The 14,294-nt window shown below is 41.7% G+C and overlaps 1 protein-coding gene and 1 long non-coding RNA gene across 3 annotated transcripts in view; one reads left to right on the forward strand and one right to left on the reverse strand.

The window, feature by feature from the left end:
* The window catches only part of KCNJ6 (potassium inwardly rectifying channel subfamily J member 6), a 152,749-nt gene extending 145,237 nt beyond the window's left edge, over positions 1–7,512 (reverse strand). For both annotated transcript variants that reach the window (XM_015882487.3, XM_015882478.3), the window contains exon 1: positions 7,208–7,512. The gene's annotated coding sequence lies outside the window, so the exon portion shown is untranslated. The remainder of the gene's footprint in view (positions 1–7,207) is intronic.
* A 708-nt stretch (positions 7,513–8,220) lies between these two features.
* On the forward strand, positions 8,221–10,511 carry LOC146762599 (uncharacterized). The gene is made up of 2 exons (XR_014939557.1): positions 8,221–8,409; positions 8,980–10,511. It is a non-coding gene; the product is annotated as an uncharacterized LOC146762599 (long non-coding RNA).
* Positions 10,512–14,294: the final 3,783 nt, after the last annotated feature.

The raw sequence follows: 14,294 nt of genomic DNA on the forward strand, positions 1-14,294 counted from the left end.
CACCAAAGATGGTGCTGTTTCCTTTACTTCCCTTCCAGCTCAACCTTTCATTTCCACACTGATGGAGAGGCCATGACACAGAGTCCACTGCAACTGATGTCTCGATGTTCTTAAGCAGCCAATGGTTTTAATTACCAAAAAGGTTTCCTTTCAGTCTTGCATAACTATGTTTTTTCTGCTGCTGCTGTTGGTTCCAGCTCTGATTATTTAAGGCCAGCTCTGAGATCAGAAACTGTTGAGCTGCTTAATGCTGCAGCTGGAGAGCACCAGAAACAATGGGAAAAACAACAACAACAACAACAAAACAACAAAACAAACAAAAACCAAAAACAACAACATCAAGCATGACTTCTATGTAATCTTAAGGATTTTATAAGTCAGCCAGGAAAAAAGGTGATGTAGGATGAAATTAAGTTTAGTGAGTACAGCTTTGTCTGGAAGCACTGAAGACAGGGTTTCATCTTCCACACCTTCTGCAAAAAGAGATTGCCACATTGATTCAGTAATTTGAGATGCAGTCCACAAAACCTGAGGTAACAAAATGTAACTTCTCTACAGATCTTTGCTGGACTGAAGTTTCTCATTAGAGTTGCCCAGCTATTTTCATTGACTGTAGGAAACCCAGGAGAGCTGTACTTCCAAAGAAGACATTAGCTGCTGAAAGTTTTTTTTTTGTTGTTGTTGTTTTTTGTTGTTTTTTTTTTTTCTGTAAAAGTTTAGCCCCATGGAAAGTCCAGATTTGTGCTGGAAAAAGAAGGTTTTTTATTACAATCACTTAGCAAAAATGCTACATTTCAAGAATGGGAAATCTATCTGACAAGCTGACAGAAACGTAAGATTGTGTGTGTCAACAGGAGAAGAGAAGGAGAAAAAGTAGGAAGGTAGGAAATGTCATTTTCTCATTCTTCAAATTAATACTTGGAGGAATATTATCACAATTGCTCATTGTTCTAATGAACCCTGCTCTTGATTATGATAAATAGTATATGATAATTTCTCTTCTGCTTTAATTGACAAAGTTGTCTGTACTGACGAGGTACAATGAGATTTTTTTTTAATGGAAAGCAAAAAGCAGAGGGTTTCCTGCAATGCTGCAAAGCACTCTGAGCTGGTGAGCCTAAAGCAGGGATGCTTATGATAAAACACTGCAGACAGAACACAGCTGATTAGAGCACTGAATTAACTATGCTCTCATGTGCGTTCACTCTCATCATCTTGTTCTTTCTTTCAGCCTTCTCTTTACCCTTTCAATTGTCACTATTGTTTTCTTGTCCTCATTTTTTTTTTCGTTCCTGAGAATCCAACACAAATGCCAGAATTCTACTTCATCAGAAAACAAGACTCAACATTCTGCTCCATTGAGTCTCAATGTCTCCTGTGACTGGTGGCTTCCTTTAGGTCAGGTTCCAACAGTCTCTGTAGATTAAATGAATAATTCAGAACAGCTGTATAAGACTACGACCTTTAATGTTTGTTAGTCTGTGCTGTGACTGTTGCAACAGCAACAATCAGACCTAGGACTTCTCCTTCAAAAGGTGCATCTGAACTTCAGGACAACGCAGTTAGGTCAAAGGATATGAAGGGAAATTAAATTCAAGTTTAAGAGGCTGTGTCTATGGTAAGACCTAGAAGCAAGCTTGTGCTAAAATACCTTTTCCCAACAATACTGTCTCCAGCCACTGCCTTTAGCCATGGGGCATGCAAGGAAACTGTTTTGCAGCCAAATGGCAAAGATCACTTTTACATGTGCAGAATCTGCCTGAAGTCTCTGTGTTAGGATGAATGAGGTACTTCCTCTGGTTCGAAGACATTTCTGAAGACTCAGATCTCCACATATATTTTGAAGTCTGAATCTCAAGTCCCATAATATGAGCCACTCACAGTGTACATGAAAGGGTAGGTCACTGGCAGTAAGGTTTAAGAGCAGGATTTCTGGCTTACATGTGTGAATGAGCCTTCTTTATTTTCACTAACCTATAAAGTGCTATTAACAAAAATGAGTTAGTTATTTATCTATCTATTTATTTATTTATTTATTTATTTATTTATTTATTTATTTATTTTCAGTCTCCATGGAATTGTAATTTATGCCTGTGAATTGCAAGCTACATGTGAAAGTGTTCAAGCTTTCTGACTACAGGGCTAGTTTTATCCTTGGATATAGCACATTATTTTCCCACCTCATGAGACTTTTCTTAGAAGTAAATAACATTCAAACTGAAGAATTTCCTGTACCATAAACTTACACTTCCAGCTGAATACTTGCATTCACTTTGAGGCATGTTCATGTCTGATACAATGAGCCCTTTGTTTTCTAATACTAATTTGACACATACTGTTGTATTAAAGAAAAATAAAGTATTTTCTGAGAGCATTTCTAAGCATTTTTTAAAAATTAGAGCTACATTAATAGCATGATTCTTCTACTGGGTATATAATACTACATCACATACCCAGGTATCATTAATGGCTGACTTGAAGTGATAACTGACAATAGAAGCAGGGAATCAATGCTTTTATGTTTTTGTGCTTTTTTTCCCCCGCCTTTTAGTTCTTTTTTAAAAAATTATTAATATGATTGTTATTGTTATTTTGATTTATGATTTTATTGACTCATACTCAGAGAAAACGTATGATGTCTTTATTTTAGAGACTCTCTTGCAACCTCTGTCATTAACCGGGGTTTCTACAGTAAAGACTGCTTGCAGTTATTGTATTCATGCCGATCTTCACTGATTTTACTGATTATTGTGTGGCTCTGAGAGCCCATTCACACATATTGCTGGGAGAAGTTGCATGTCATTTAATAATTTTAAAATTTACTCTTTTTTTTTTTGTCCTGTATCTGAAGGCAGGATGTTCTGCTGGCTATACATGTAAGCAATGTGCATAGAATGCATGTCACTATCTAGCTAAAATCCATTTCAACATGCCTTTAAAATGTAAACAACTTATATTTACTTGGTTGTTAAGTTGTCTTGGCACTGCATGATATCCTAGACAGTGATGAGTAAAATGAGGATGGCACTTCGAACCTCTTTATGAATATGATTTATATCTGCAGCACAGTGCCTTTGCAGTTGACATACTATTGTGAGTAAGTACTAAAAATTTTCAGTTTCTGCATGTGACTTCTGTGTTTTTTCTTCCTCCAGGCCCTTGCATGGACATAACTGCTCCCATTTACCTCCTGCTGTATACTGAATTAGATTGGGATATCCTTTTGACATACCCTCCACAATACTGCCATAAGGCTCAATCAGAAGACCTCCAGCTTCTACAGTGGTCATCATCCTTACATATGACTAAAGATTGCATCAGTATTTGAAAAAGTGGAATTAGTAACCTCCTATTTCAGCTGTTTGTAACAAATGTAATATAAGTGTATTTCAAATATTAATATAATTCTAGTAATGTATCTGATGCACAGTTTAAAAAACATCAAGCCTCTCCCAGGAAATCTCTGTCAAGGAGGAATGAGATTAGAACACTGACATTGAATTTATGGGCCAGTAAATTTAGCTTTCATTGTATTAGATGTGTCAGCCTCTATATAATCCATATTTAAATACTGATGCATAATATGCTAGAAATACTTTTTTTAGCATCAAAACCTTCCACCACTAAAAACAGTGCATCCACATAAATGTAACAAACACATTATCTGAAACCATCTCTAGGTTTCCCAATTAAAAAGCAACATTCCATAGCAAGCAGATGATGAAAATACTAAAAAGTGCTCTCATGCTTTTATTAACAGTGAAACATATATATATATGTATGTATAATTGAGATATGTGTGCTCTGCAAAGCTTAAAGCGCTATTACCCAGGGCATAGTTTAATTTGTTTGAGTTATATTAATCTTTTACTTCTTAATTTTATAGACCCATATAAATACATCCCTGAACAAAAGTCTATTTGTATATTTGCAAATAGCATAAGGATGTAATGACAAACACAGTAATTTTACATTAATATTGCCCAGTGTTATTGGTATTCTATAGGCGAAAGGAAGTATAACATAGAATTCATATATATGAAATATTTGAATAAATACATCATGATAGATATTTTATGAAAATATAAATGAAATACTATTTCTCACCATGTTTCAATAAAATGAATATAAAAATCTGTAGAAAAGAAGCAGTATCTTCTGCAGTGAAACTGCATATCTTGAGAATCCTATACTGAATTCAGTGTAAAAGCACTGGCAAACATTCTGCTAAGAATCCTGTCATTTACTGAACTAACTGGGGTTGTGTTTCTGGTATTTTCTGTTGATTTCCCAATTATTATTATTATTATTATTATTATTTTCTTCTGCTGCTTACAAGGTAAAATCATTTCGTAATTATCTGTTAAAACTATTCTGACACTGCAGTAGTATTGCCTTACATAACAAAATCAATAGCTTCAAGTATAATAAATGATCTAGTAACTGCTCTGGAGAGTTGTAATCTATTACTACTTTCTATTTTTCTCACAGCAAAGAAATGAGTTCCCAAGTCCATACTAACATTCAGTCCTTATTTTCATATTCCCTGTGAGATGGGCCTGAAAATGTTAGGCTTGTTTTTAAGAAATTCAGATCTCTATTTCCATAAAGGTTTAACTCATTACTTCACATAACTTGTCCCACAGTGTAGCCTGGGTGAAATGTGGATCTACCATTAAAAAGATTTTAGTTCAACTTATGATTCCTGGAGATAAATTTACATGAGCACAGAGTCCAACTAACTCCTATGCATGGGTAGGATTCATCCATGTGACTGTTTCAGGATTTATTTGAAATGGAAAATTTATAGCAATGAAGGAACTGAGTAGCTGATATGAACTGAAAACCTGATTATATTTAAAGCATAACCTGGGGATTTAGTTTCAAACTCAATAACTCTTTGTGTATCTATAGTTTACTGGCCACCAGAACCAAGGAAGGATTTAATAAATCTTAATTGTTTAATGAAAAAAAAAAAAAGAATATCCTGACACTGTAAACAGCACAGAAGTGACTAATCCATCTCTGTCATTCCCAGTAAATATTATTCATTATGCTGCTTGCTATTCTAGAATATTTTTCCTAGTCTGAAGCACTAATTGCACGTGCAACTACTAGTATTGTATATGTAAAGCAAAATGAAACCAACAATTTGCAACTTATCAGGGTAACAAATATATCTTTTTTCTTTGTGAATCATTACAAACTCAAATAGTTGGTTTTTTTTGTTTGTTTGTTTTGTTTTTTTTTCCCATTTGGTGTATTTCTTTAAACTGCCTACCAAGTGTGTGAGAACACTTCTTGACCAGTAAGTGATTGTCTACTTTGTTGATCACGTCTGTCTGGCCAGCACAAACTCCACCTGTGAATTTGTGTGTCTCAGCAATAGAATATCCTGCAATATCCTGCTAAGTTAAGAGTTCAGTTTCTTTAAGTGCTGTTTCTCCACAAGTTTTCTTAAGGAAAACAAGTTGAGAGCACATTTCACCATTTCTGCAGGGCTCATTTTATGGGTGTTGTGTACGTGAACAATCCTGCTGGGGAACCAGTTAGCCATAACAAGTTGTTGAGAACCACTACAAAAGACTCCTAAGAAGCAACCTTGAGCAAGTTTGTTTCAAGCATGCGACTTGTTAAGACTTTCAGCTCCTGCATGTGTTTGCCTCAGGAAAGTTTAGGCATAGATGAGGCTTGTTACGGCTGCCGACACCCCGTGGGGACCGACGCTGTGCTCAGGATGGCTCCGGCTGGCAGAAACAACCGTTTGTGACTCGGAGACAACTGCTGGAGGCGCCCCTGGTGCCACCCAGGACAGCGGCGCGACCCTAAGGGCCCAGCTGGGAATCGCTGTCCAGCCGCGCTGGAGCTGCCCATGGTCCTGAAACAACTACCTCCACAGAACACGGCTCTGAGCTCTATTTTGTCGCTGACCATGGTACTGAAACAACCTCTGCTGGTCGTGCCTCTGAAGCTGCGTCGGGACGGGCTCGTAACAGCTAACACGGCTCCTCCGTCGCGGCGAGCCCCCCTGGGGCTGGCGGTGCACAGAGAGGAAGAGGACAGGGTGAAAAGAGCATGGCTGACACAGGGAGCCCGTCCTGAAGTAGCTTTTTCCTCCCGCGGGAGGAAACCTTCATATGCTGCACGAGAAAAGACTCCGGGTATGGCGGCTCGGGGCTATCCATAGCCGAACCTCTCTGAGCCGTGCTGGGAGACCCCCTCCCCACCATGGTTCACCGGCCACTTCCTCGATCCTTTTTATCTCAGAGGAAAGTTTTGTCTGCGATATATGGCCTCCCCTTCCCTCCTTGAGACGGGACCTGGCAGGGCAGGGGAGGCGGCGGAGAGAGCCGGGGGAAGGGAAAGGGGGGAGTTATTTCCCACTTATTTATTTATTTAGCTCTTTCCTCCCTCAGGTCGCCATGGTGATACCGAGCTCGCTCTCCCTCCCTACAAGAGGAGACGGGCACCCCCTTCACGAGCAACCGTCTGTACCCACTGCTCCCGCTGCTGCTTTTCCCCATCAGAGGCTGAATACACCGGGGCCACACCGTATCCTCAGCATTTAAGCTGCCCCCACCCCGCTCCCCCCGCCTACTCGGCCTGGCCCCGACTGCCCCTCGCTGCTGCTCGCGACAACCCAGCACTACTCCAGCTCCCCTCAGTGCAGCCTCCCTCCACTGTCCCTCCAGAGGAGGAGTAAGACGGGAGCAGCCAAAACAGCCCCTCTGCCCGCCTCATTGAAGTCATCCCCGGCTTTGACGCTGCCTCTAGGGATGGAGTGTTTGGGCCGGTCAGGACGTCCCCGGACTCCCTGTTCACCCCCTCCCGTGGGTAACATCTGAGCCTCGCAGCGCGATGACCCTGGCCAAGCCCGCGGTGGCACCTCTGCGCTCGGGAGCCCGGGTCTCCTACGTGCAAGGCTCCCGCGACGGCAGCTGGAAATGGGGCCCCCGGACCCAGCCCGCCCCCTGCCGAGTATCCCCCTCGGCTCCCTGCCCGGCGGAGAGAGCCTAACACGGCTCACCCCCGGGTTACATAAGTAACGCACCCCGCATCTCCCCGCACCGTCGCGGTGGCTGCCGGGGGGCTTGAAGAAGGGTGGTTTTTTGGGGGGGGGAGGAAGGCGTCGGCAGCGAGTAGTGGAGGAGAAGCACTGAAACGCAAACCCCTATCTCGCACCTTCGCGCACCTCTCTCTACCTTACCTGGAGGCGACACGCTGCTCTCACTCCATGCCGGCGCCCTGAGGGACGGGGCAAGTCTCTGCTGCCCGGCTCTGCTCCGGCTCCGGCTCCGGCTCCCTGCCGTATGCGTGTGCGAACGCGGCGGGCTGTCACACGGCCCCCAGGCTGCCGTCGGTCGCCTCCATTCCCAATGCTGTTCGCCCACCTCCCGCTCAACGCAGGGGTACCCGCTTCTGAGGGCTCCGCTCAGGTCCGCTTCGCAGAGGGAGCGAGGGGCGACCGGACGGTCGCGGCGTCGCCGCGCGTGTCTGCTTGCGCGTGGCAACGAGGGAGGCGGTGCGGTGCGGTGCGGGAGGGAGGGCGGGGGAGGCGCGGCCCCGCGGAGGCAGCCGCGGGCGGGCCCAGGGGCTGCGGCCGGCGCCGGGGGGCTGCGCTAGCCCGGCCCGCGCGGCGGCGGCGGCGGCGGCGGCGGCGGCTTGGTGGGGCCAAGCGCGGATGGCAGCAGCGCCACCTGCGGGCGGCGCGGGGCGGCGGGGGCGGTGCGCATCTTCCGCGTGGACGGCTCGGTCCTCAGCCTGACCGCCCCCCGGCCACAGCGGGCCCGGAGGGGTGGCTCTGGGGAGGGTAAGGCTCGTAGCGGGCGAGTGGCGGAGGGGAAGTGATTCGTTTCCCTGAGAGATGAGTGAAAAGGTGCGGACAGGAGTGGGGGTGATCTTTTCCCTTCCCTTCCCTTCCCTTCCCTTCCCTTCCCTTCCCTTCCCTTCCCTTCCCTTCCCTTCCCTTCCCTTCCCTTCCCTTCCCTTCCCTTCCCTTCCCTTCCCTTCCCTTCCCTTCCCTTCCCTTCCCTTCCCTTCCCTTCCCTTCCCTTCCCTTCCCTTCCCTTCCCTTCCCTTCCCTTCCCTTCCCTTCCCTTCCCTTCCCTTCCCTTCCCTTCCCTTCCCTTCCCTTCCCTTCCCTTCCCTTCCCTTCCCTTCCCTTCCCTTCCTTCCCCTTCTCTTCCACTGGCAGTGAAGACTCCCTGCCTTCTTGTCCAGGTCCTAATGCTACCGTGGAACCATCCCATCTGCCCCAGTCTGCATCCTTCCAGTGAGGCATCCAGAGGAACCAACTGCACTTCCAACTGACCAGAGGAGACCAGGAGACCTGAGTTTATGTCCCACAGGACTTATACAGTGTGTGAGGGCTGATCTCACATTGCATACACTTTTAGGACACTTAACAGGGTGTGTCTTTATACACTCTCCTCATGGATTAGTCTGTAGGAATGCAGTATCTTTGACTCACTTTCCTACTCAGGTTTCATTGAAACTGGCCACCAGATTCCATGCTCCTTGGAAGGATTGGCAGTTGCTAGACAAGCAGGCAGATGTACACATTCAGACAGCATAAAAAATATTTACTTAAGCTTCTTTTTCTAAGAAAACCTTTCTAAAAAGGTAGAACTGAGAAGATGTTTGTCCAATGCAATCCTAATCCTTTTCCTTGGAGAAGGTATCCTTTCCAGGTTCCTCCACCTTACTTTTTTTCTTGACCATGTTGTGACCTCTGATTTTATCCTTTTCTTCCTCTGAGACAAAAGTAGCATTTTTAATCAGAACCACTTAAGCTTGTTAGATTGCCTTATTTGCATTTCCTTTCTCACCTCACCCTTCCTCTTCACACCTTCCTACATTTCCTAGTGTACTTTCTGGGAACCTTTTTTCTGTCTAAACTCAGATAAGTCCATGTTTTTTTTGTTGTCAATGTATTATATCATGCTAATCTAAAAAATGGCTGTGTTCTGTTTTCTTTAGGTTTTGCCATAAAAGGGAACCTCACTGAAAAGAGCAGTATAAGACCTTTCTTGGTGGTCCACATGACTATTCATTTCTTCCTGCAAATTACTGGTTTTGAAATCTCTTCCATTATACTACAAGCACTTCTACTGGAGTGGCATCTACCCTTCAAACTGAAGTTACTTTTCTAAGGCCTAGGATATGAATGAACATATCCTTTCTGACTTTAGGATCTCAACACAATGTGATGTCTCATAGACCCTTTTATCTCTACTAATTGTTAAATATTTAAAAAGGAGTAGCATATGGTTGGTTACATTAAGCTTGGAACCACAACAGAATCCTTAAATGGAACAAACTCTTGTGCATTCTGATGGCACTTTTTCTTTCTCTTGTGGAACAGAAATTAAAATGGCTTTTGAGCACATGCACAAACAATAATTTTATACTTAGCCTGATGTCTCCCTTTAATCTATTTATCTCAGTTGTGGTTTTCTCAAAACCAGTTCCATGAATCTCACTGAAGAGCCTCTTGGAGTCTATTAATACTTACGCTGGCACACACAGAAAAGATGTCTACTACTTCTTCAGGTCACAGACAAGTGCCTGTTTTGTATGTTGCTGAGATTTCTTTTCCCTTCTTATTTTAGCTAAAGGACAACTCAGTGGTTGCTCTGGCAGTCTCTAAATCCATATTGCTTGTTCAAGGTGAATTCAGTTAATGGGCTTTGACTCAGAGATCCCTCCTGTTCCCCTTTGGACAGATAGTCCCAGAAACAACTTGACTTCACCAGTCTTGTGCTTTGCCTGAGGGAGCAGTTTACGTCAGGAATGGAAATTTATATCAGCTTGAAATTTTTGAAATCGCATTTGAAACAGTACATTCTTGAAACAGCAGGAAAAGCAGGGGCATGGGTTGACAAGGATGGGAGTTAGAGGGGGTTGGTGCAACTTCTTTCAAGTGCCTAGCACTATGGATTTACATGAAGATCAATCTCTTCTTAGCGTACTGGAGTCTGGAGGGGTGCTCAGAGCACCTAAATGAAACTTTAGTTGTGACTTGTCCCTGGGAGGGTCTCTCCCTCACAACAGTTAGTTGTGCAGAGATTGTGTGGAGACTGTGGAAGGACTATATGAAGATAAACTACCTGATCTAGGATCTGACACATGATCATCCTCCTCCAATGTTCACTTTGTCAATGCAGTTTTACACATAGAGAAGCCACTTGCCAGCACCTCTCTAGGAGTGATTTGGATGTATGCTTGCCAACTGGAGATATTTGTATTTCAGTGAAGTTACAGCTCCTGGTACAAAATGTGAAAGCATGTGTTATTCTCATGACCTGATACTGCAAACTCGTGACAATAGATTAATGTTAGTGTTATTTAATTCACATGCATTAGCATAGGCAATGCCATCAACCTGCTACCTGCACTGTAGTTTCCAGTATAGTGATTCAGCTATGCCAGTCCTGCATGTTTGATGTTTGCTTGCTTTGTGCATTTTGCAAACCTGTGCATGAGAAACAAAATGATATGTTTGAAACTTACTGAAATTGAGCCAGAGCTATTGCTTCTTCCCTCCAGGTTCTGAAATGTCTACTTTTCTGGTTATAAGTTCCTCCTTTCCTTTGGAAGGGTTGAGCAGATGAGTGTGAAATGTGTCTGCAGAAGAATTTTTGTATTTCATATATACATTCTGAGTTTAACAATTTTAAGAAATCAGTGGCTTTATTCTGCCTCATGCAAAGTTCTCAAAATTAGAGTGCTTAACCTGTAGATATCAAAAACATACCTGAATACATCAGAAGGCATATATTTTTGTATCTAAGATGTAGTCTTTGATGATCTTATGCGTAAATAATTATGATGTGAGATTCTTAGATAGTACTGCAAAGCAAAAAGCACATAAAGGCCGGGACTGAGCAAATTTTGATGCACAGAGAGAACAAATCATCTGGCATCTCTGGAAAAGCCTCCTTGCCCAGAGCTTCCTTTGCTCCTCTCATTAGTACACTATTTCACTGGCCTAGAAAGTGTGAGTCTAGATATTGTTTCATACCATATGGCGACACCGAGAGCTCTTTTGCACAGCACTAAGAAAAGCTATGGTTAAAAATGTCTGCCTTAAGATCAGTTAAAACAGTTTTGGTTCACACAACCTGATAGCACTGACAAAGGATATACATTTGTTAATCTAACAGTAATTTTAAATACTCAATAGGTTTTACAGCTTGTTGAAGTTGGGGAAATTTTGCAGAGCAAGCCATTGGAAACTGAAGGGGAGATAAGGAGAGACTAGTGGGTGGAAGCTGTCTGATTTTGTTTTCTGGCATGAAGAATACCAGAGGGAATTCTCTTTCCCAGACTACCACCCCCCTTTTTTCTTATTTACACATCAATGCATGATTTTTTGGTGTCTAACATTTCCATAATGCAATCTGGTAAACCTAGCACAGCTGTTTTGAAAACCTGCCTCATATTTAAGATTACTTTACTGTGTGCAATCTTGTATTTCACTTGCTAGTCGTTATTTCTGGATGTCAAGATAGGCAATGGCTATAAATATGGAGGTATGTTTCACAGTCACTAAGATTTACTATGCAGTGGTTTGCAATAACCTCCATTTTGCCTTTTGTCTGCATTCTGTATTCCATGAGGCAAAATTTATCATTATTGATAAACATTGTCATTATTTTTGGATAGTATCATATGACGCGACAAAGCAACTTTCTCATTTGCAATCAAGTATCAGGGGAACAAAACAAAACAAATAAGCAAACCTGAAGCTCTTGATCTCCATGGAATGTTATTAAAAATGCTTATGTAAAGCTGTTTCGCAGTCATCAGAGACATGCAATATCAATCCTGAAATGTTGGTGCTGGCAGAAGTGAAATCACAGCATGTTTTCCGCAGTATCCCACTTGATGCACAACCTGTCTTTCCAAATATGTAGCTTCATACTGGCACAGAGGATATCTTTGCCAGTATTCTTCTATCTTTCATCATAGGTTGTTAGACACACACTAGTCATGCTAATTTAGCTAATCAAACTTGCTTTATTTTTATCCCCTTCTACTCCTTTTATGCTAAATTATTTCAGCTGTTTAAAAATCACAAGAGGCTCCCTTCAGCTGTTTTGTTTGGCAGAGTTTTCTTAATCAATTATAAATTTTTAATTTTCATGAGATGGTTGTGGTGGGCAGGGTAAACATGGCATTTGTGATCTTTATTTTATATACTATAGAGCAGGCCTACAATGTTTCTCAGTCACTGCATTTAGCTTTAGCTTTTACCTTCAGTTCTTGTGCATACCCTTTATATTTCAGCTTCCCATTTACAAATGTTATAGAGTTATTATTATTATTTTACATAAAATTTCTTCAGCTGTGTTATCCTGTTTTAGTTTAGGACTGGAGGTCCAGAAACAATATACTGTTGTAGGGTCACTGGCTCTCACCTATGGCATTCCTTCTGTGGTTACAGTTTACTGTAAAAACACTCTGATTTTTTAAAAATGACTCTTTTTAAAATTCCTGCTACAAATCCTGAAGCATTACTCACCCCTTTGATGGTTATAAATCCACTTTTACATTGTGCTTTAAAATTTTCCACACCTTGCTGAAATATATATATATATATATTAGGTGGAGAACTGTCCACTAATTTAAAACCATGTTTATCACTCTTCCTCCCTTTCCTTCTACTGACCCAATTTATTTATAGAAAATAACTTAATCCTCTCTTAGTCTTTCTCTTTGTAAGTTAAATTAGACCATTTCTTGTATTATTTTTCTTAATACCTCAATCTCTCCATTCACCAGATCAACCTGCTGGTCCTGGTCTGTACAGTATCAGTTAAAATTCATCTTGCTTGTGCAGGAGGAACCAGAATTGTGACAGTACTATGGAAAAGGACTCATTGGTGTCATGTACAACAAAACTAATATTTACCTTTCTCTATACAGGAAATGCTGAGTTGATATAGGACCACACTTACTTCTTTATGGTTATATTGCACTAACATTACTGTTATCCTCTGACTGAGGTGGACACAATTCCCTCTATTTGCTTGTCAGTTTGATCACACCTGGAAAAGTGGAGAGTGCATGATCTTGTACTTCATACTCTAAAATTTCAACCCATGCCTATTACTCTAGCTTTCAAGGTCATGCTACTCACTGTGGTATTCCCAGTTTTCCTGTTCTACACAAAATACTCTCTCGATTTGCAACATCGGCATATTTCAGAGACATTTTACCACTTCACAATATAAATTAGTGTTGGATATCTGCTCCCTCGTCTTCTCTGAATTACTGTCTTGCCTAAATTAGAGAAAGGAATTAGCTGACTTTTGAAAGTCAAAAGTGCTAGTGGCTCTAATTCTGCAGTCATTTGATGGCAAGGCTCGTTGACTGACACTCCTTGGCCATGGGTCTCTTCATAAGTGCAAGAATTCACTATTGCTAACCCAAATAGCAAATTGGTGCTAGAGGGGAGTAGATTGCATATTGTAGGAAAAGATATCTGATAGTAAAGGAAGGATTGTGTTTGACTGTAGGTTGGAAATGGAGCTCAGCACACTGTCATTGCAACTTGAAAGCTAGTTTATTGCTTGGGGTTAATCCTGCCAGTGTTCTGAAGGATGTCGGAACTGAAAGGGCAAAGAGACTTAATAAGTGTAATCAGCTATAGAAGCTGAAAAAGAGTAGAACTCGTTTTTCCAAAGTGATGATTATAAACCACTCAATTAAGTAAACAAAGAAGTGGTTGAAACACCACCACTGACAAACATCAGATAATAGAATTAATTATAAACAGCAGCCAAAATGCAGCAAAGATGAACTAATCAAAATACTTAATTAGTCTTTGAAGTAGCTACTTTCCTCCCTACCACTATTTATTACAATTTTATCTGGAGGTTGGTGTCTTTGGTAAGGCTCCAAAGTGTTAATAACTAGTTTAAAAGCCTTATGCTCCTACAAAATAATAATGTTTTGAAACACAGTACAGTTCAGGCTGAAGCAGCATGCTATGTGAGGATCACCTTGCCTTAAATGGATAGATTAGAAGGCTGGTATTACCTCTGTCTGCTCTGTATTTATTGTGGTGTTTAAGGATTTTGATTATCCATCCATTTTTTATCAGACTGTAGTCATAGTTAACTCTTCCAAAGAATACAGGTTAATTGTCATGGAGATTAGGAGTACGAAGAATCTGTATCTATAAAAACAAATCCATGGATAGGAACAAAACTAAGGATGTCAGTGATAATTTAGAAATAAGGTCTCAAGTATAATCTATGCATATGTTGCTGTCATTTGAGGTAAAA

This window comes from Coturnix japonica, chromosome 1, assembly GCF_054131305.1.
Source record: "Coturnix japonica strain WE chromosome 1, WE-NBRP24, whole genome shotgun sequence".
Taxonomy (NCBI): domain Eukaryota; kingdom Metazoa; phylum Chordata; class Aves; order Galliformes; family Phasianidae; genus Coturnix; species Coturnix japonica.